Raw genomic sequence first — 21,119 nt, 5'->3', positions numbered from 1 at the left:
CACTTTGGGAGGCCGAGGTGGGAGAATCACGAGGTGAGGAGATCAAGACCATCCTGGCTAACAAGGTGAAACCCCGTCTCTACTAAAAATACAAAAAATTAGCCGAGCATGGTGGCAGGTGTCTGTAGTCACAGCTACTCAGGAGGCTGAGGCAGGAGAATTGCTTTAACCTGGGAGGCAGAGGTTGCAGTGAGCCAAGATCACGCCACTGCACTCCAGCCTGGGTGACAGAGCTGGGTGAGACTGTCTCAGAAAAAAAAAGAAACAACAACAAAGATTTAACTGGACTGGACTAGTTGGACCTATTTCTAATCCTGTGCACATTTGAATACCTTTTAGGGCCAAGTTTAAACAAGCAATTCCCAATTTATCACTTTCATCATTAAATAAAAATACAGAATTGTCAATACTTAGTATTGGAACTAAGCAGTAAAATTGAACTTTGAAGATAATAATGAGCATAACTGCCATCTGCAGAAAGCTTACTATGTACCTTTCTATACAGTATTTAGCTAAGTACCTGCAGTATCTTCTTTAATCATTACATTATGGCAATATTGTGGGCTCTGGAGCCAGTCTGCTTGAGTTTAAATTCTGGCTCTACCAATTATAAGTTGTGTGACTTTAATGATAAAGTTATCCAGCCTCTTTGTGCTTTAGTTTAAGTAGGGTAAGAACACTTACTTAGCTCACAGAGTTGCCAGAAGGATTAAATTAGTTATTGTATGAATAGTGCCTAGGATATGGTAAATAATAAATGCTAGTGATTATTTTTCTTACTTTTTAAATAGTTTAGGTAACTTAAGATTAGATATTTCAGCCAGTTGTGGTGGCTCACACCTGTAATCCCAGCACTTTGGGAGGCTGAGGTGGGTGGATCACCTGAGGTCAGGAGTTCAAGACCAGCCTAACCAATATGGTGAAACCTCATCTTTAAAAAAAAAAAAAAAAATTAGATACTTCAAAAATGTTGATTTTGGGATATTGGGAGTCTGAGGTTTTTTTTTTTTTTTTTTTTTTTTTAAATGGGCTTTCCAGCAAAACCCGAAAAGCCTGCTAGACAAATTCTAAAAGAGCTGTAACACTGGAAGTCTGACTTCTTGAACTTTACAGCCAGTATACTTACCCACTAGGCTTTGTTATGCCAGTATTAAAGAATTGTTTGTTTCGAGAGCACCTTCAGTGGCTCATGCCTGTAATCCCAGCACTTTGAGAGGCCGAAGTGGGTAGATCATAAGGTCGGGAGTTAGAGATCAGCCTGGCCAATATGGCGAAACCCTGTCTACTAAAAATACAAAAATTAGCCGGGTGAGATGGTGTGCACCTGTAGTCCCAGCTACTCAGGAGGTTGACGCAGAAGAATCACTGGAACCTGGGAGGTAGAGGTTGCAGTGAGCCAAGATTGTGCCACTGCACTCCAGCCTAGGTGACACAGCAAGACTCCACCTCAAAAAAAAAAAAAAGAAGCCGGGCGCGGTGGCTCAAGCCTGTAATCCCAGCACTTTGGGAGGCTGAGGCAGGTGGATCACGAGGTCAAGAGATCGAGACCATCCTGGTCAACATGGTGAAACCCCGTCTCTACTAAAAAAATACAAAAAAATTAGCTGGGCATGGTGGCGTGTGCCTGTAATCCCAGCTACTCAAGAGGCTGAGGCAGGAGAATTGCCTGAACCCAGGAGGCGGAGGTTGCGGTGAGCCGAGATCGCGCCATTGCACTCCAGCCTGGGTATCAAGAGCGAAACTCCGTCTCAAAAAAAAAAAAAAAAAAAAAAAAGGAAAGGAGCTTGGACATATGGGCTGAGTGGGTCATGCCTGTACACAAAGCCCTTTGCCATTCAGACAGAGCCAGCAGTGGGAAGTGAGAAGAACGATATGGAGCTTGAGTCAGCTCTCCTGGTGCTGCTAACATTACAGTAGGAATCTGAGGAGCCTGGGATCTTTGACTTTGACCATCTTTCACCCCATTTTATAGGAATATTTGTCATGACAGGAGGACAGAATATATTTCACTGTTAGCTTGATTTATAACTTGTACATATTTAGGCATGTTAAGTGTGGACGTCCATTTGTACTCTAGCCCAGGATTTCACACGTGACAGGAGGCCTGGCCAAGAACTGTTATCTTCAATTTACCGTTCTAAAATTTATTTATTTACTTTTATTTTTATTTTATTCTTATTTTTGAGACCGAGCCTCATTCTGTCACCTAGGCTGGTGTGCAGTGGTGTAATCTTGGTTCACTGGTGTCATCTTGGTTCACTGCAAGCTCTGCTTTCCAGGTTCAAATTATTTTCATGCCTCAGCCTCCTGAGTAGCTGGGACTACAGGAATGCGCCACCAAGCCCTACTAATCGTTTGTTGTTGTTGTTGTTGTTGTTGTTGTTTTTTGAGACGGAGTTTCGCTCTTCTTACCCAGGCTGGAGTGCAATGGCACGATCTCGGCTCACCACAACCTCCGCCTCCTGGGTTGAGGCAATTCTCCTGCCTCAGCCTCCTGGGTAGCTGGGATTATAGGCATGCGCCACCATGCCCAGCTAATTTTTTTTTGTATTTTTAGTAGAGACGGGGTTTTACCATGTTGACCAGGTTGGTCTCGATCTCTCGACCTCATGATCCACCCGCCTCGGCCTCCCAAAGTGCTGGGATTACAGGCTTGAGCCACCGCGCCCGGCCAATCTTTTGTATTTTTAGTACAGACAGGGTATTGCCATGTTGGCCAGGTTGGTCTCACACTCCTGACCTCAAGCAATTCGCCCTCCTCAGCCTCCCAAAGTGCTGAGATTGCAGGCAAGAGCCACTGCACCTAGCCTGATTTACATTTTAGTTTTGGTCTGTTTTTGTCTGAGTGAGTGGGAGGCCAGCAGGAGAGAACAATGAGACAAAATGAGGCCAGGTAGGCTCAGTGGCTCACACACAGCTGTCATCCAGCACTTTGGGAAGCCTGGGTGGGTGGATATAGCTTGAGGTCAGAAGTTGGGGACAATGAGACAAAATGATTATTTTTTATCCTGCTCTTCTTCTTAAAAATATATTTGTTTACTGTTTTTCCCCAACATGTTTAAACCCATGAAGGTATAAAATTATATAAGTGATAGGTTTCCTTTAGCTGAGATCCAAGTAGGAGTAGTTTTTGAGGATCCCTGTCAGCAAAGCCCATGCTTGAATTTTGAATTTTTCTTTTCTTTTTTGAGACGGAGTTTCATTCTCGTTGACCAGGCTGGAGTGCAGTGGCACAATCTCAGCTCCCTGCAACCTCTGCCTCCTGGGTTCAAGTGATTCTCCTGCCTCATCAGCCTTCCAAGTAGCTGGGATCACAGGTGTGCACCACTACATTAGGCTAATTTTGTATTTTTAGTAGAGACTGGTTTCACCATGTTGGGCAGGCTGGTCTCGAACTTTTGACCTCAAGTGAACCACTCCCCCACCTCCTGCTGTCTCAGCCTTCCAAAGTGCTGGGATTACAGGTGTGTGCCACCATGCCCAGCCCCATTGTCAAAATTTGATATGACAGAGGTTACTCTCTTTTCTCTCCATGTCTGTTTTCTCTGTATCATAGACTCCTGTTTTCCGTTATCAGGCCTGAAAAGGCAGGTGCAGCCAAGAAATCAACACTACGAAGCTGTTTTTTGTTTTTTTGTTTTTTTAATAGGCTAGTCAAGTGAAGCAGTGGGAGTGGAGAAGGAACAAAGAAATCAGTAACTGGTTGTGATCAATTAGTTGTAAACACCACTGCACTGGGACCAGCCAGTTCAAGGGTGAAACCCTGTCTCTACTAAAATATAAAAATTAGCCAGGCATGGTGGTGTGTGCCTGTAATCCCAGCTACTTGGGAGGCTGAGGCAGGGGAATCGTTTGACCTTGGTAGGCAGAGGTTGCCATGAGCTAAAATCACACCATTGCACTCCAGCCGGGGCAACAGAGCAAGACTCCATCTCAAAAGGAAAAAACAAAGACTGTGAAGAAAAAGGCCTTTGGTGCTACATAAGCACATGGAGGTCACTCAGTGAGACAAAAACTCAGTTTCTTTCCAGAATAGACTGCAGTGACACAGAAAAAAACTGGAAATGACTGAATTTCCTCTGCAGGATAAACCACAGAGGAGTGCATAGCACCCCAGTCACCCGGGAGTTGGGGCACCAGAACACACACCAAGGAGGAAGGGAGGCAGGGCAGAGCTGGGAGAAGGCTCTGGAAAAGTCAGAGCCTGGGTTGATCCTGTTGAGATCTCTGATTTCTTTCTGCTCATCTTCTATCAGAGCTGCTCACACTGTCTCCTTTTCTCAGACCCTAGGGCCTTGATGACAAAATGTTATTTAACAAGAGACCGGGGTGCATAGGGCAAGCACCTGTGTTAAAAGGTGCTGTATCCTAGAACTACAGGGGACTCACAGTGGTTTCATTCCATCAAATGAATTCTTTTTGAATGGTGTAAGTATGGGATTTGATGCAAAGAGTCCTAAACTCAAATGATAGAATTTGTTAGGAAGACATAGATACAACAGTTTATTTCATTTTTGAGATAGGGTATCCCTTTGTTGCCCAGACTGGAGTGCAGTGGCACAATCACAGCTCACTGCAACCTTGACCTTCCACCTTAGCTTACTGAGTAGGTGGGACTACAGGCACTGTCACCACACCTGGCTAATTTTTGTTGTTGTTGTTGTTGTTGTTGAGATGGTGTCTCCCCCTAAGTGGCCCAGGCTGGTCTCGAACTCCTGGACTCAAACAATCTTCCTGTTTGGGTCTACCAAAAATGCTGGAATTCCAGGCGTGAGCCACCACACTCAGCCTTGAATTCTTAAAATTATCTGTAGCACATGTGAATAGAGTTTATGAACTGTACAAAAACTTTAAAGTTATAATCGGCATCCACCTGAGAACCTTGTAACAGAGTTAGGCTTTTGCAGGAATCTTAGCCAGCCAGTAAATATTCACTAAACACTGACTCTTTTCCAGGTCTTGGGCTGTGTACAAAGATAAAGATTCTGTAGTAGTTGTCAGTAGCCCCCTGGCTATGATCATTTGACTACAGAAGTTGCCTGGGTGTGAGAAGTCATCGACTCCAACATCTAATTCAGACAATGCCGACCCCCAGCCCATCTGGCACCAACCCCCTAGGCACTCTAAGCCATTGTTGCCAGTTTTCTCTGAGCAACACTTGAGAAACTTAGTCCCGGGCAAAGAACAGTAGGAAGTTACACTGCAAGCCAAGCTACGTATCAATTCGAAATGTAAATTTTCTAACTGATAATTTTTAAAATACAATTTAAACAATAACAGGAATGGGTCAGGCATGGTAGGGTGTGGTGGTTCTTGCCTGTCACTCTTGAGGTCAAAAGGTGGAGACCAGCCTGGCTAACTTGGAGACACCCAGTCTCTATTGAAAATAAAAAATACAAAAATTAGCTGAGCTTGGTGGCATGCCCTCATAATCCCAGTTACTCGGAAGGCTGAGGCCTGAGAATCACTTGAACCCAGGAAGCGGAGGTGGCAGTGAGCCAAGATTGTGCTGCTGCCTGGACGACAGAGTGAGATCCTATCTCCAAAAAATAAATAAATAATAAATAAAACCAAGAGCAAAGAGCTTTCGAAAACAGATATATGGGAGACTGTCTGCAGTGGGTCACTCTTGTAATCCTAGCATGTTGGGAGGCCGAGGCAGGTGGATCACCTGAGGTCAGGAGTTTGAGATCAGCCTGGCCAACATGGTGAAACCACGTCTCTACTAAAAACACAAAAATTAGCTGGGCTTGGTGGTGAGTGTCCGTAATCCCAGCTACTCAGGAGGCTGAGGCAGGAGAATCACTTGAGCCCGGGAGGCAGAGATTTCAGTGAGCCAAGATCGTGCCATTGCACTCCAGCCTGATGGACAAGAGCGAGACTCCATCTAGAAAAAAAAAAAAAAAATAGAAAAGAAAAAAAATCTGAACGTGGTGGCTTACACCTGTAATCCCAGCGCTTTGGGAGGCGGAAGAGGGTGGATCACGAGGTCAGGAGTTCGAGATCAGCCTGACTCAAGTGATCTGCCTTCTTCAGCATACAAAAGTGCTGGAATGATAGGTGTGAGCCACTACACTCAGCCTCACTTTGCAATTTTTTGGCTATTGGCATAAAGCCTTTCTTGGAGAGTGGGTCCACTTATTCCAGTTTCTTGTCTAAACCATACCCATAATATCCAGTTTTGATTTCTGTAGAATGGATAATGGATCCAACATGTAAAAGACTTTTTCTTCTTCTTCTTCTTTTTTTGAGATGGGAGTTTTGCTCTTGTTGCCCAGGCTGGAGTGCAATGGCCAGAGATCTCGGCTCACTGTACAACCTCTGCCTCCTTGGTTCAAGCAATTCTCCTGCCTCAGCCTCCTGGGCAGCTGGGATTACAGGGGCCCGCCACCACACCTGGTTAATTTTTGTACTTTTAGTAGAGATGGGGTTTCACTCTGTTGGTTAGGGTGGTCTCGAACTCCTACCATAGGTGATCTGCCTACCTCGACTCCCAAAGTGCTGGTTTTACAGGCATAAGGCACCATGCCTGGCTCAAAATGTAAAAAAATTTAAAGATACTTAGTGCGACCTCCTAGATCATGTGCAAATTTTTCCAGGCTAGGCCAGGTGTGGTGGCTCATGACAAGGTGTTTGACACTAGCCTGGGTGACAAAGCAAGACCCCCATCTTTATTTTTAAAGAGAGAAAAATTTCCAGGCTTTTTTTTTTTTTTTTTTAAGATGGGGTTTCACCATGGTAGCCAGGCTGGTCTTGAACTCCTGACCTCAGGTGATCCACCCACCTCGGCCTCCCAAAGTGCTAGGATTACAGGCGTGAGCCACTGTGTCCGACCTCTTTTTTTTTTTTTTTTTTTTTTTTTGAGACGGAGTTTCACTCTTGTTGCCCAGGCTAGAGTGCAATGGCGCAATCTCAGCTCACCGCAACCTCCGCCTCCTGGGTTCAGGCAATTCTCCTGCCTCAGCCTCCTGAGTAGCTGGGACTACAGGCATGTGCCACCACGCCCAGCTAGTTTTTTGTATTTTTAGTAGAGACGGGGTTTCACCATATTGACCAGGATGGTCTTGATCTCTCGACCTCGTGATCCACCCGCCTTGGCCTCCCAAAGTGCTGGGATTACAGGCTTGAGCCACCGCGCCCGGCTCTCTTTTTTTTTTTTTTTTTTTTTTTTAGGATGGAATCTCACTCTGTTGCCCAGGCTGGAGTGCAGTAACGTGATCCTGGCTCACTGTAACTTCTGCCTTCCAGGTTCAAGCAATTCTCCTGTGTCAGCCTCCTGAGCATCTGAGACTACAGGCACCTGCCACCAAGCCCAGCTAATTTTTTTTTTTTTTTTTTAGTAGAGATGTGCTTTCACCATATTGGCTAGGTTGGTCTCGAATTTCTGATCTTGTAATCTGCCTACTTTGGCCTCCCAAAGTGCTGAGATTATAGGCATGAGCCACCCTGCCCAGCCAGAAAAAATTTTAAAAGTAGTCAGGTATGGTACCATGTGCTTGTAATCCCAACTACTCAAGAAGCTATGGGGTAGAACCACTTGAGCCCCAGAGGTCAAGGCTGCAGTGAGCCATGATGGCACCACTGCACTTCAGAGAGAGAATCTGTCTGGAAAAAATAAAACCAACCCATCTTAAAAAAAAAAAAAAAAAGGCCGTGCGAAGTGGCTCAAGCCTGTAATCCCAGCACTTTGGGAGGCCGAGGCGGGTGGATCATGAGGTCAAGAGATCGAGACCATCCCGGTCAACATGGTGAAACCCCGTCTCTACTAAAAATACAAAAAATTAGCTGGGCATGGTGGCGAGTGCCTGTAATCCCAGCTACTCAGGAGGCTGAGGCAGGAGAATTGCCTGAACCCAGGAGGCGGAGGTTGCAGCGAGCCGAGATCGTGTCATTGCACTCTGGCCTAGGTAACAAGAGCAAAATTCCTTCTCAAAAAAAAAAAAAAAAAAAAGAAAAAGAAAAAAAAGAAAAGAAAAAAACAAAACCAGCCTGGCATGGTGGCTCATGCCTGTAAACCCAGCACTTTGGGAGGCCAAGGCAGGTGGATCACAAGGTCAGGATTTCAAGACCAGCCTGCCAATATGGTGAAATCCCATCTTTACTAAAAATACAAAAATTAGCTGGGCGTGGTGGCAGGTGCCTGTAATCCTAGCTACTCGGGAGGCTGAGGCAGGAGAGTTGCTTCAACCTGGAAGGCAGAGGTTGCAGTGAGCCAAGGTCCTGCCACTGCACTCCAGCCTAGGCGACAGTGCAGGATTCTGTCTCAGAAAACAACAAACATCCTTTGCTCTTCTGCTATAGTGTATTACTGAGTACCTTTAAAAGTCTAACAAGATACTGGGAATAGCTACCCCTGAAGTGAGACTTCAACGTGTTTCTTGTTCCTAATATGTTTATTTGACATGGTGGAGAATTGCAGATGGTTGGTTTTTCTTTGTTTTTCAAAACAGGGTTTCACTCTGTCACACAAGCAGATCACGGCTCCACTGCAGCCTCGATGTCCCTGGCTCAAGTTTCCTCCTATCTTGCCTCCCATGTAGCTGGGACTACAGGTGCACGCCATCACACCTGGCTGATTTATTTTATTTTTATTTTTATTTTTATTTTTTGTAGAGATGAAGTCTAGCCATGTTGTCCAGATTGGTCTCGAATTCCTGAGCTTAAGCTCGGGAATTCCTCCCGCCTTGGCCTCCCAAGGTGCTAGGATTACAGGCATGAGACGTTACACATACAGCCTGATAGTTACTAACAAATTGAGATAATATGGGAAATAAGAAACAATCCATATCTAAACATTTAAATTTCATGCTCTTTGAGTGACTTTTTCCATATATATATATATATATATATATATTTTTTTTTTTTTTTTTTTTTTGAGACAAAGTCTCGCTCTGTCACCTTGGCTGGAGTGCAGTGGTGCGATCTTGGCTCATTACAACCTCCAACTCCCAGGTTCAAGCAATTCTCCTGCCTCAGCCTCCTGATTGGTTGGAGTGCAACGGCAAGAGATCTCGGCTTACTGCACAACCTCTGCCTTATGGATTCAAGTGATCCTCCTGCCTCAGCCTCCTGAGTAGCTGGGACTACAGGTGTGTGCCACCACGCCTAGCTAATTTTGTTCTTTTTAGTGCCTAGCTAATTTTGTTCTTTTTAGTATCGATGAGGTTTCACCATGTTGGTCAGGTTAGTCTCAAACTGCCGCCTGGGCCTCCCAAAGTACTGGGATTACAGGTGTGAGCAACCGCACCCAGCCTTTATTTTTATTTTTTTGAGATGGAGTCTTGCCTTTGTCCCCCAGTCTGGAGTGCAATGGATCTCAGCTCACTGTAACCTCTGCCTCCCAGGCTCAAGCAATTTTCCTCCGTCAGTCTCCTGAGTAGCTAGGATTACAGGCGGCCACCACAAAGCCCAGCTAATTTTTGTATTTTTAGTAGAGACGGGGTTTCACCATGTAGGTCAGGCTGGTCTAAACTCCTGACCTCAGGTGATCTGCTCGCCCCAGGCTCCCATAGTGTTGGGATTACAGGTGTTAACCACGGTGCCCAGTCTCACATATATCTGTTTTTAAAAGCTCTTCTCTCTTGGTATTACTTATTTTTTGGAGACATGGTCTCACACTCTGTCACCCAGGCTAGAATGCAGCAGCACAATCTTGGCTCGCTGCAACCTCTGCATTCTGGGTTCAAGTGATTCTTAGGCCTCAGCCTCCCAAGTAACTGGGATTACAGGCACATACCACCACTTTCAGGTAATTTGTGTGTGGGGGTTTTTTTTAGTAGAGACCAGGTTTTGCCATGTTAGCCAGGCTGGTCTTGACCTCCTGACCTCCCAAAGTGTTGGGGTTAAAGGCATGAGCACCCGGGCCTGGCCCATTTCTGGTATTATTTAAATTGTATTTTTTAAAAATTGTCAAACAATTAGAAAATCTACATTCGGAGTGTTAAGCAGCTTGGCCTGCAGTGTAGCTTTCAGCTGTTCTTGATCAGGGATTAGGTTTTTCAAGTGTTGCTCAGAGAGAATTGGCAACAATGGCTTAGAGTGTCTATGGGGTTGGCGCCAGATGGGCTGGGGGTTGGCATTGTCTGAATTAGATGTTGGAGTTGATGACCCCTCACCCCCAGGCACCTTCTATTCAAATAATCATAGTTAGTGGGATATTGACAGCGACTACAGAAACTGTCTCTTTGTACACAGCCCAGGGCTTGAAAAAGAGTCAGTGTTTAGTGAGTAGTTACTGGCGGCTGAGATTCCTACAAAAGCCTAACTCTGCTCTGGTTCTCAGGTAGATGCTGATTATGACTTTAAAGTTCTTGTACAGTTCACAAAGTCTATTCACAGGTGCTACAGATAATTGTAATCATTCAAGGCTAGATGTGATGGCTCACACCTGGAATTCCAGCATTTTGGGAGAGCCAAGCAGAAAGATCATTTGAGTATTTGAATCCAGGAGTTCGAGAACAGCCTGGACAACATAGGGAGATGCCATCTCAACAACAACAACAACAACAACAACAACAAATTAGTCAGGTATGGTGACAGAGCCTGTAGTCTCAGCTACTCAAGAAGCTAAGGTGGGAGGATCACTTGAACCTGAGAGGTTAAGGTTGCAGTGAGCTGTGCCACTGCACTCCAGTCTGGGCAACAGAGAGAGACTCTATCTCATAAACTAAATAAACCGTTGTATCTATATATTCATATCATATTCTATTATTTGAACTTAGGACTATTTTCATCAAATCCTGTATTTACACCATCCAAAAAGAATTTATTTGATGGAATGAAACCACTGTGAGTCCCCCTCTGTGGTCTGTGGTTCTAGGATCCATCACCTTTTTTTTTTTTTTTAGATGGCGTCTCGCTCTGTGGCCCAGCAAGAGTGCAATGGCATGATCTTGGCTCACTGCAACCTTCACCTGCTGGGTTCAAGTGAGTCTCCTGAGTAGCTGGGACTACAGACGCATGTCATCATGCCCAGCTAATTTTTGTATTTTTAGTAGTGACAGGGTTTCACCATGTTGGCCAGGATGGTCTCGATGTCTTAACCTAGTGATCCACCTGCCTAAGCCTCTCAAAGTGCTGGGACTACAGGCGTGTACCACCACGCCTGGGTAATTTTTATATTTTTAGTAGAGATGGAGTTTCACCATGTTTACCAGACTGGTCTGAAACTCCTGGTCTTAGGTGATCCACCCACCTCGGCCTCCCAAAGTGCTAGGATTACAGACATGAGCCACTGCACCCAGCCTCCAGGCTTTTAATGACAGATACAACTGGCATAAATACAACTGGGTGTTTAGAATGAATGTAGCTGAGTCTTATGCAGCGTGCTTTAAATTTTTCAGAACACAAATGTACAGATTATCGAAGACTTCTGTCAGCTACTGGTGTTTTATAGGAGAGCGGAGAATGTCAGTTAATTTGATCAATCAGGTAGTGAAGTTAGGAGACTGTCTGCCCTGTCCATTGTGTGGGTGTGCCCGAAGCCATTATCCACTCCCCTGTGGCTGGACATTCCAATGGTTTCTCGTTCAGTCTTCTCAAATCTGCAGGATCATAATGATCCTTAGGATGAATTCCTGGAGGTGTAATTGTGCTAGGTATGTACATAGATTTACATGCCCCATATGTAATATGTCTTTGAGACATACTGCCAGATAACCAAAAAGTGTGTGCCAGATTTCATCAGATTGTAGGAGATTTTCATGTTCTATTTTCAAAATTGAATTTGATGACAGGTCTAGTGTGCTGGTTCACACCTATAATCCCAGCACTTTGGGAAGCTGAGGCGGGAGGATCCCTTGAGCCCAGGAGCTCGAGGCCAGCTGGGCAGCATAGGGAGACCCCCCCATCTCTGCAAAAATTAAAAGCATGCTGGCACCCATCTGCATGTAGTCTCAGCTCCTCTAGGGGCTGAGGTGAGAAGATTGCTTTGCCTCAGGAGTTTGAAGCTGCAGTGAGCCATGATCACACCACTGTATTATACCCTAGGTGACAGAGCAAGACGTTGTCTCACAAATTTTTTTTATATCTAAAAAGAAAAATAATTTGATGACAATTTAAAAATCTACAAAATGTGCTCAGTTTGATAGGTGAAATTTTAAATTGCATCTTTAGTTTGTATTTTTGATATTCAAATGCATATTTTTCTTTTAAAACTTTATCTTTCTTTGTGACCTGATGAACATAACCTGTGCTCACTTTTCTGTTCAGGTGTTACATGTTTCCTGTTGGTTTGCATCCACTCTTCACTTATTTTAACTTAGTTTTATTTTTTGTTTTTGTTTTTTTTGAGACGGAGTTTCACTCTTGTTACCCAAGCTGGAGTGCAATGGCGCAATCTTGCCTCACCACAACCTCCGCCTCCTGGGTTCAGGCAATTCTCCTGACTCAGCCTCCCGAGTAGCTGGGATTACAGGCACGCGCCACCATGCCCAGCTAATTTTTGTATTTTTAGTAGACACGGGGTTTCACCATGTTGATCAGAATGGTCTCGATCTCTTGACCTCATGATCCACCCGCCTCAGCCTCCCAAAGTGCTGGGATTACAGGCTTGAGCCACCACGCCCAGCCTAGTTTTATTTTTTAACAGAGTCTTACTCTATTGCCCAGGCTGGAGTGCAGTGGCACAGTCTTGGCTCACTGCAACCTCTGTCTGCCGAGTTCAAGAGATTCTACTGCCTTAGCCTCCCAAGTTGCTGTGATTACAGGTGTGTGCCACAACACTCGGCTAATATGTATTGTCGGCAGAGACGGGGTTTCACCATGTTGGCCACACTGATCTCAAGCTCCTGACCTCAGGTAATCCACCCGCCTTGGTCTCCAAAGTGCTGGTATTACAGGCATGAGCCACAGCGCCCAGCCCTACTGTTTATTAATTATGGATAATAAACTTTAGTCTGTCACTGACAGCAAAATGTTCACATTATGTTTGCTTTTTTCATTGAGCAACATTGGAACTGTCATTCATTTTAATATAAGCCTATGGAGGACATAGCTCGAATTTTAACATTTAACACAGAACATTTCGGGATAGTTTAAGTGTTTCTTTATTGGTTAATTTGGACATATTTGTTCATGTTTATTCAGTGTGATCATCAAGATTCTTTGAAACCCCCATTTAAAACAGTAATTTGTATATTCTTGGAATGCCTTGGGTAAAGGATTAAGGCATAGCATAAATTGAAGTGCATCAGATCTTCACAGCTGTTGCATAATAGGTTATGTCCTCTGATTAAAAGTAACAATGACTGGAGTATTTTATATGGTTCTCTTTTTTTTGGACAGATGTTTCTTTTGCTTTTCAGAAATAATCAGGGTTTGAGGCTGGGCGTGGTGGCTCACGCCTGTAATCCAAGCACTTTGGAGGCCAAGGCAGGCGGATCACCTGAGGTTGGGAGTTCAAGACCAGCCTGACCAACATGGTGAAATCCCGTCTTTAAAAGAAAGAAATAATCAGGGTTTGAATTAAAATATTTTATGCCACCTGTGTTGCTGGAACTTAAATCATATTTTGTAGGAAAGAAGGATGAAGAGGGAGATATTTATGGTGAGTGTTCAATCTCTAAATAAGTCTTCATGGCTGAGTTTGGGGATCAGTCATAAAATCATAACTATCTTTAGTCTAGTGTAACTTTTTTTTTTTTTTTTTTTTTTGAGACAGAGTTCCACTCTTGTTACCCAGGCTGGAGTGCAATGGTGCCATCTCGGCTCACCGCAATCTCCGCCTCCTGGGTTCAGGCAATTCTCCTGCCTCAGCCTCCTGAGTAGTTAGGATTACAGGCACACGCCACCATGCCCAGCTAATTTTTTGTATTTTTAGTAGAGACAGAGTTTCACCATGTTGACCAGGATGGTCTCAATCTCTTGACCTCGTGATCCACCCGCCTTGGCCTCCCAAAGTGCTGGGATTACAGGCTTGAGCCACCGCGCCTGGCCCCTCATCTAGTGTAACTTTTTAAGTAATTGAGATATGTATTGATCCAGTTATTTATTCCTGGATGTAATCATCATTTTAGAGCTTTCTTTGAAAATATGTCATTTATTAATTGAGACCTCTTGTTTGAAACTATGGGTAGCATAAAAGAGAAATCATAGGCCATCGTTTGAGTGACATTTATTATATGTGGTCCATGATCCTTGAAACTCTACTTTGTCCGTATTTTTTGAGCACTCCGTCCCTCAGGGCCCTATTTTTGTTAACTTGGGGTTTAGTCAGGCTAATGGTGAGGAGATTGTGCGTTCCTTTACTGGGGCCTAAGCTTGCCCATGGCACGTTTCGTGCATTGTCACAGGCTCTTACTGGAGAATAAATGGTGATGGCCCACTGTAGCAGGGCTACCCACCGTGAGTCCTGTGGTCAGACACTACCCATCTGGCCAGGATTATTGTCCCACATTGACTCCAGACTATGAGCTTCAGGAAGCCCCTGGAGGACAGATTTGGAGGAAGATTTGAGTCACTCTGTCAAAATGCATATCCTTGAGTGACTTAGTTTTTGTTCAAATGGAAATTTAAATAATTTTTAAAAGGAAAAAAAATTATACAGAAGATAAGTTATCATAGTATGTTGCTATCATTAAATTTATCTAATGAAATAAATAGACTAGATAAACAGACTGTCTCTGCCTCCAGTGGGGATGGGTTGATGGTGTTATCAGGAAAGGGCCATGCGGACAACTTGCTCTGAGGCCCCCAGGCCTAAGGTCCCCCATCCTCCCATGGAGTCTGTTTGCCGTTGCACTGGAGCAGGCGTCCCCAGACTTTTTACACAGGAGGCCAGTTCACTGTCCCTCAGACCGTTGGAGGGCCACCACATACTGTGCTCCTCTCACTGACCACCAATGAAAGAGGTGCCCCTTCCTGAAGTGTGGCGGGGGACCGGATAAATGGCCTCAGGGGGCGGCATGCGGCCCACGGGCCGTAGTTTGGGGACACCTGCACTAGAGGAATGATTTTCCTATTAGGACAATCATGGCTTGTAGCAGAGCAAGAGACTGCATTCAGAAGGGCATTCTGAGTGGATCTATGTGGCTGAGTTTAAGTCTCAGGTCTGCCACTTGTCAAGGCTGTGGCACTAGGCAAACACCTCTCCTGAGCCCCAGTTTATTCTGTAAAATGAGGATGACAGGCCAAATGTGGTGGCTCATGCCTGTAATCCCAGCACTTTGGGAGGCCAAGGAGGACAGATCATTTGAACCCAGGAGATCGAGACCAGCCTGGGCAAGATGGTGAAACTCTGTCTCTACAAAAATTACAAAATTACCGGGCATGGTGGCACACACCTATAGTCCCAGTTACTCAGGAGTCTGAGGTGGGAGGATCACTTGAGCCTAGGAGGCAGAGGTTGCAGTGAATTGAGGTCATGGTACTACACTCCAGCCTAGGTGACAGAGCTAGACCCTGACTCAAATTAAAAAAAAAAAAAGAAAAGAAAAGAAAAGAGAGTGCCAGGCATACCCTCCTCACAGGGAAGTGAGGGGTAAAGGAGAAAATGCAGGAGATGCTTGTCCCTGTCTCTGGTTGAACTTGGACAGATTCAAAAGAGGGAAATACAAGGCTTTGAAGAAATTAGGAGCTCACAACAGGGCTGATCAGAATGCTGGGAGAGGCTGGGCATGGTGGTTCTTGCCTGTAATGCCAGTACTTTGGGAGGCCGAGACAGGCAGCTTACCTGAGGTCAGGAGTTTGAGACCAGACTGGACAACATGGCAAAACCTCATCTCTAGTAAAAATACAAAAATTAGCTGGGCCTCGTGGCACATGCCTGTAATCCTAGCTACTTAGGAGGCTGAGGCAGGAGAATTGCTTGAACTTGGGAGGCAGAGACTGCAGTGAGCCAACATTGTGTCATTGCAATCCAGCCTAGGTAACAAGAGGGAAACTCTGTCTCAACAAACAAACAAACACCTCTGGGAGAGACCTCCACTCAGGAGTATGGCCCAAGGAATTGGGTGCCTGTTGTAAGGGCTCAGAGCTCAGGAGTAAAGCAGCCCAGGCTGTCAGCTGGGGTAGAGGGATGACCATGTGGTCCACTTTTGCTTGGTCTTTGTGCAGAGGTGTCTGCATCTCAAGTCCACTCCTCTCACCTCCAGCTTGCCCTGAGTACAACTTAGAACCATTGTGTGGATGGTGGGCAGCAGAAATTGTCCTGGACAGGCTTCTCCCTGGTTTGGTCAATCCTGCTTGAACAGGGTCTTTGTGAAGAAACTTTTCAGAGGCTGTCACCTTTAGAAGGTTATCAAACATGTGGAGATGAACGCAGCAGTTACTTTGGTTAAGAAAAGTGGCAAAGCACTGTAGTGCAGCCCATTGCATTCTGGGTTAGTCTCTCATAGTTATAAAGAATACAAAACCCTGTCATATTGGAAGCAACTTGCTGGCAAAAGAATTCCTCCCTGGCAGAGGTTGCGGTGAGCCGAGATTACACCATTGCACTCCAACCTGGGTAACAAGAGTGAAACTCCGTCTCAAAAAAAAAAAAAAAAAAAAGAATTCCTCCCTGTCCCCAAGTTTCCTCTGGTGACTGCTTTGCCATTACCTTTTTCTGTCCCTCCACTGCCTGGCAGCTCAGAAGAAGCCAGTATGTTCCTACAGCTCTAACCCAGAGCAATTCTTCTCTGAAAATGCCAGGAAGTTGGATATGAGCAAGAATTATAAAATTATTTCGGAACTGTGAAAGCTGAGATATGAATTGGCCTGTTCTTGTCCTATCTAACTAAAACAGAGTAGAGAGGCCAAAAGTAAAATGTACCCAGGGCACATAACATTGTTCCAAGAATGTTATTATCTGTGAGCCTGGCTGCTGAAACTGCCACCTGAAACCAATTTTATCTAATGGCTGCTGAAACCTATAATTCTTTTTTTTTTTTTAAAATAGAGTTTCGCTTTTGTTGCCCAAGCTGGAGTGCAATGGCATGATCTTGGCTAACTGCAACCTCTGCCTCCCAGGTTCAAGTGATTCTCCTGCCTCAGCCTCCCTAGTAGCTGGGATTACAGGTATGCGCCACCACTCCTGGCTGATTTTGCATTTTTAGTAGAGATGGGGTTTCTTCATGTTGGTCAGGCTGATCTCGAACTCCCGACCTCAGGTGATCTGCCTGCTTCGGCCTCCCAAAGTGCTGGGATTACGGGTGTGAGCCACTATGCCTGGCCAAAACCTGCTATGATTCTAAGAATAGTTTCATCCACTGCTGTCACTGAACAGTCAAAACCTCCCAGCTTCCCAAATTCTTTTTTTTTTTTTTTTGAGATGGAGTCTTGCTCTGTCACCCAGGCTGGAGTGCAATAGCACAGTCTCGGCTCATTGAAACCTTTGCCTCTTGGGTTCAAGCAATTATCCTGCCTTAGCCTCTTGAGTAGGTGGGATTACAGGCATATGCCACCATGCCCAACTAATTTTTGTATTTTTAGTAGAGATGGGGTTTCACCATGTTGGTCAGGCTGGTCTCGAACTCCTGACCCAATGATCTGCCTGCCTTGACCTCCCAAAGTGCTGGGATTACAAGCATGAGCCACCATGCCTGGCCCTTCCCACATTGTTACTAGTGCCAACGAATTTTTTCAAACGGCAATACAACTTTTTTTTTTTTTTTTTTTTGAGACAGGATCTCACTCTGTCACTCAGTCTGGAATACAGTGGTGTGGTCACAGCTTACTGCAGTCTTGATATCCCAGGCCCAACTTGCCTGAGCCTCCTGAGTAACTGGAAACACAGGTGTATACCACCATACCTGGCTAATTTTTATTTATGTTTATTTTTTGTAAAGACAGAGTTTCCATGTGTTGACTAAGCTAGTTGCAAACTGCTGGACTCAAGGGATCTTTCCACCTTGGCTTCCCAAAGTGCTAGGATTACAGGCATGAGCCATGGTACCTGGCACATTAAAAAACAAACAAACAACGTTTAACCTTCTCTTTGTTCTTCAGACATAATATAGACCATCCAGTGTCTGTATATGCCTTGAATTACAATTCTTTCTTTCCAAGTAAAACATTTTTCCAGGTGCAGTGGCTCATATCTGTAATCCTAGAGCTTTGGGAGGCCAAGGTGGGAGGATGGCTTCAAACTAGGAGTTCCTAACTGGCCTGGATAACATGGCAAGACCTCATCTCTACAAAAATTAAAACATTAACTGCATATGGTAGCACACGGTTGTAGCCCCAGTTACTCGGGAGGCAGAGGTGGGAAGAGTTTGAGCCCAGGAGTTTGAGGCTACAGTGAGCTGTGATCACATGATCACACCACTGCACTCTAGCCAGGTCAACAGCACCAGACCCTGTCTCAAAAAAAAATAAAAAATAAAAAATAAACAAACAAAAACCCATTTTAATGTCAGAGGTTTGATCAACAGAACTGTTTTATGTTGTTTTTTTTCTGGGCAGTTTTGCATTTGTGCCGGTTGTAGAAGAAAGCATCATTCATTGTTTTTCTGGCAGAATGGAAGACATTAAGTAAATAACTGAGAGAAAATTCATCTGATGATGGCTTAGAGCAGAGGCTGTGGGCTCCCTCAGTGACTCTGCAGGTAGAGTGGAACTCCTGGCAGAAAGAGATGCTGCATCCTACACGAGAGACCTTGTTATAGGGAGGGAGGCCTGCTATGGGAAGCCTCCACTTGCCATCTGAACATGAAGCAGGCAGTGCCAGTGGCGTGCCCCTCTGGAGTGGAGTGGTAGATCAGTGTCAATGATTTAGCATTTGGTTGACATTCAGGAAAAGCTTGGTGGGAGGAATTGGAAGAAAATGTTACCCTAGAGTTGAGATTGGCTCGTGATGCTGTGCTATGAGGGTCAAATCCATCTAAGGAGAAACAAGCTGAAGAAGGTAGCCGGGGCTGGCAGTTTGAATCATAATCATGCTCATTTTGGAGAAGAGGAAGAAAACAACCATGACTATTTGGGATGTGCATGACTTCTCCCAGATGTTTTCACCTCATGCTTGCTGATGGGCCCACTCTGCTGTCCTTAGATCTAAGGTCTCCCTGGCTCTACTTCACTAGAATTTCAGAAACCCAGGCTGGGTCTCCTCCTGGGCATTCTAGCACCATCCAAAAGCAATTCCCCCACCTCCCTGATCCTCCACACGAGTTTCTCCCCTTTTCCCTCCAAAAACAAGTCTCATTTTTTTTTTTTGTAATTGTATCTTACACCTCTTCAATTTCAGTTCTCTGGGTTAACAAAGTTACATTGTTTGTAAATGCATCTCCTAGATGGTCTTCAGCTTCCCCTCATTTTCTGGCCTGTGCTCCTCTTTCAGTTCCTTTGTCATTTCTGTTGGGGAGGATCAGCATTCTGTTTGCATTTGGACATTTTCTCCCCCAGGCTTCCAGCTCAGGGGGCTCTCTGTGGTTGGGGGCATTGACTATTGCCGTAATCTTGGTTTCTTTTCTGTGTGACTCTCAGGTCCATGGCTTCTCCCTCATCTGTCCCTCACTGTTCCCGCCACCCCCAACTCATTTTGTTATGGTTGGGACTCTGTATCCTGTTTTAGAAAAGGAATTTACCTTATTACTATAACCAATTATGAAAATAGAGGGGTGATTAAAAAATTTGCATAGTGCGGACAGACGTCAAAGAGAAATAAACAGCTGTCTGAAATCGTAGGCAAGATGGCTTGACTCAACGTTTTGGTGATTGGGAAAATAACATTCCAGGTGTGTGATGAAAGTCTCACACGGATTACACAATTTTACATATAACTTAATTTTTTATATTTTCTGCTGTTTTACTCAATAATTTGTTCTGGGTTTTTATGTCAATAAATATAAACAGTAATTTTAAAAGCTTTTTTGTCAGGAGTTTGAGACCAGCCTGGTCAACATGGTGAAACCCCATCTCTACTAAAAATACAAAAATAAGCCGGGAGTGGTGGTGAGTGCCTGTAGTCCCATCTACTTGGGAGGCTGAGGCAGGAGAATCACCTGAACCCAGGAGGCGGAGGTTGTAGTGAGTCAAGATTGTGCCACTGCAGCCCAGCCTGGGCAACAGAGCGAGACTCCATCCCTAATTTAAAACAACAACAACAAAAAGCTTGGGCATGATGGCTCACACCTGTAATCCTAGCACTTTGGGAGGTCTAGGTGGGTGGATCATTTTAGGTCAGGAGTTCAAGACCAGCCTGGCCAACATGGTGAAACCCTGCCTCTACTAAAAATACAAAAACTTAGCTGGGTGTGGTGGTGCATGTCTGTAATCCCAGCTACGTAGGAGGCCGAGGCAGGAGAATCACTTGAACCCAGGAAGCAAAGGCTGCAGTGAGCTGAGATCCCACCATCACACTCCCAGCCTGGGCGACAAAGGGAGACTCCATCCATCTGGGTGGGTAAGTGGAGGTGGAGTAGCTTTTGTGGAACAGTTCAGAGGAACACAAAAGAAGAGAGATTGTACTGATGCCTTTCATCCTTGTCGCTGTCTTAGGTAACTGTCTGTGCATGGCCAGGGCAATAATTTTACTAAATAGTCATTAAATATTCCAGTTTGTATCTTTCTTTCTTTCTTTCTTTTTTTTTTTTAAGACGAGATTTCACCATGTTGGTCAGGCTGGTCTTGAACTCCCGACCTCAGGTGATCCTCCCATCTTGGCCTCCAAAGTGCTTGGATTACAGGCGTGAGCCACCACGCCTGGCCCCAGTTTGTATCTTGCAAAGAGAACTTTTTTTCTTTTTTTGAGAAAGAGTCTCATGCTGAAAAGCAATGGCAAGATTTCAGCTTACTGCAACTGCCGCCTCTCGGGTTCAAGCAATTCTCCTGCCTCAGCCTCCCAAGTAGCTGGGATTATAGGCACCCACCACCAAGCCCAGCTAATTTTTTGTATTTTTGGTAGAGATGGGGATTTGCCATGTTGGCCAGGCTGGTCTCAATCTCCTGACTCACGTGATCCACCCACCTTGGCCTCCCAAAGTGCTTAGATTATGGGTGTGAGCCACCGACCTGGCCTCAAAGAGAACTTTTAAAAAAGTACTCCAGGCCTCAAAGAGAACTCTTAAAAAAAAATACCCTAGGCCAGGAGCAGTGGCTCATGCCTATAATCCTAGCACTTTGGGAGACCTAGTTGGGCAGATTGCCTGAGTTCAGTAGTTATCGACCAGCTTGGGCAACACAGTGAAACCCCGTCTCTACTA

At 44.9% G+C, this 21,119-nt stretch overlaps 1 non-coding gene across 1 annotated transcript; it reads right to left on the bottom strand.

Moving 5' to 3' along the window:
- Positions 1-1,025: 1,025 nt before the first annotated feature.
- On the bottom strand, positions 1,026-1,087 carry LOC120367251 (U7 small nuclear RNA). Its single transcript, XR_005581671.1, has one exon. It is a non-coding gene; the product is annotated as a U7 small nuclear RNA (small nuclear RNA).
- Positions 1,088-21,119: the final 20,032 nt, after the last annotated feature.

This window comes from Saimiri boliviensis, chromosome 8, assembly GCF_048565385.1.
Source record: "Saimiri boliviensis isolate mSaiBol1 chromosome 8, mSaiBol1.pri, whole genome shotgun sequence".
Lineage (NCBI taxonomy): Eukaryota > Metazoa > Chordata > Mammalia > Primates > Cebidae > Saimiri > Saimiri boliviensis.
This window is presented reverse-complemented; position numbering and strand designations above follow the sequence as displayed.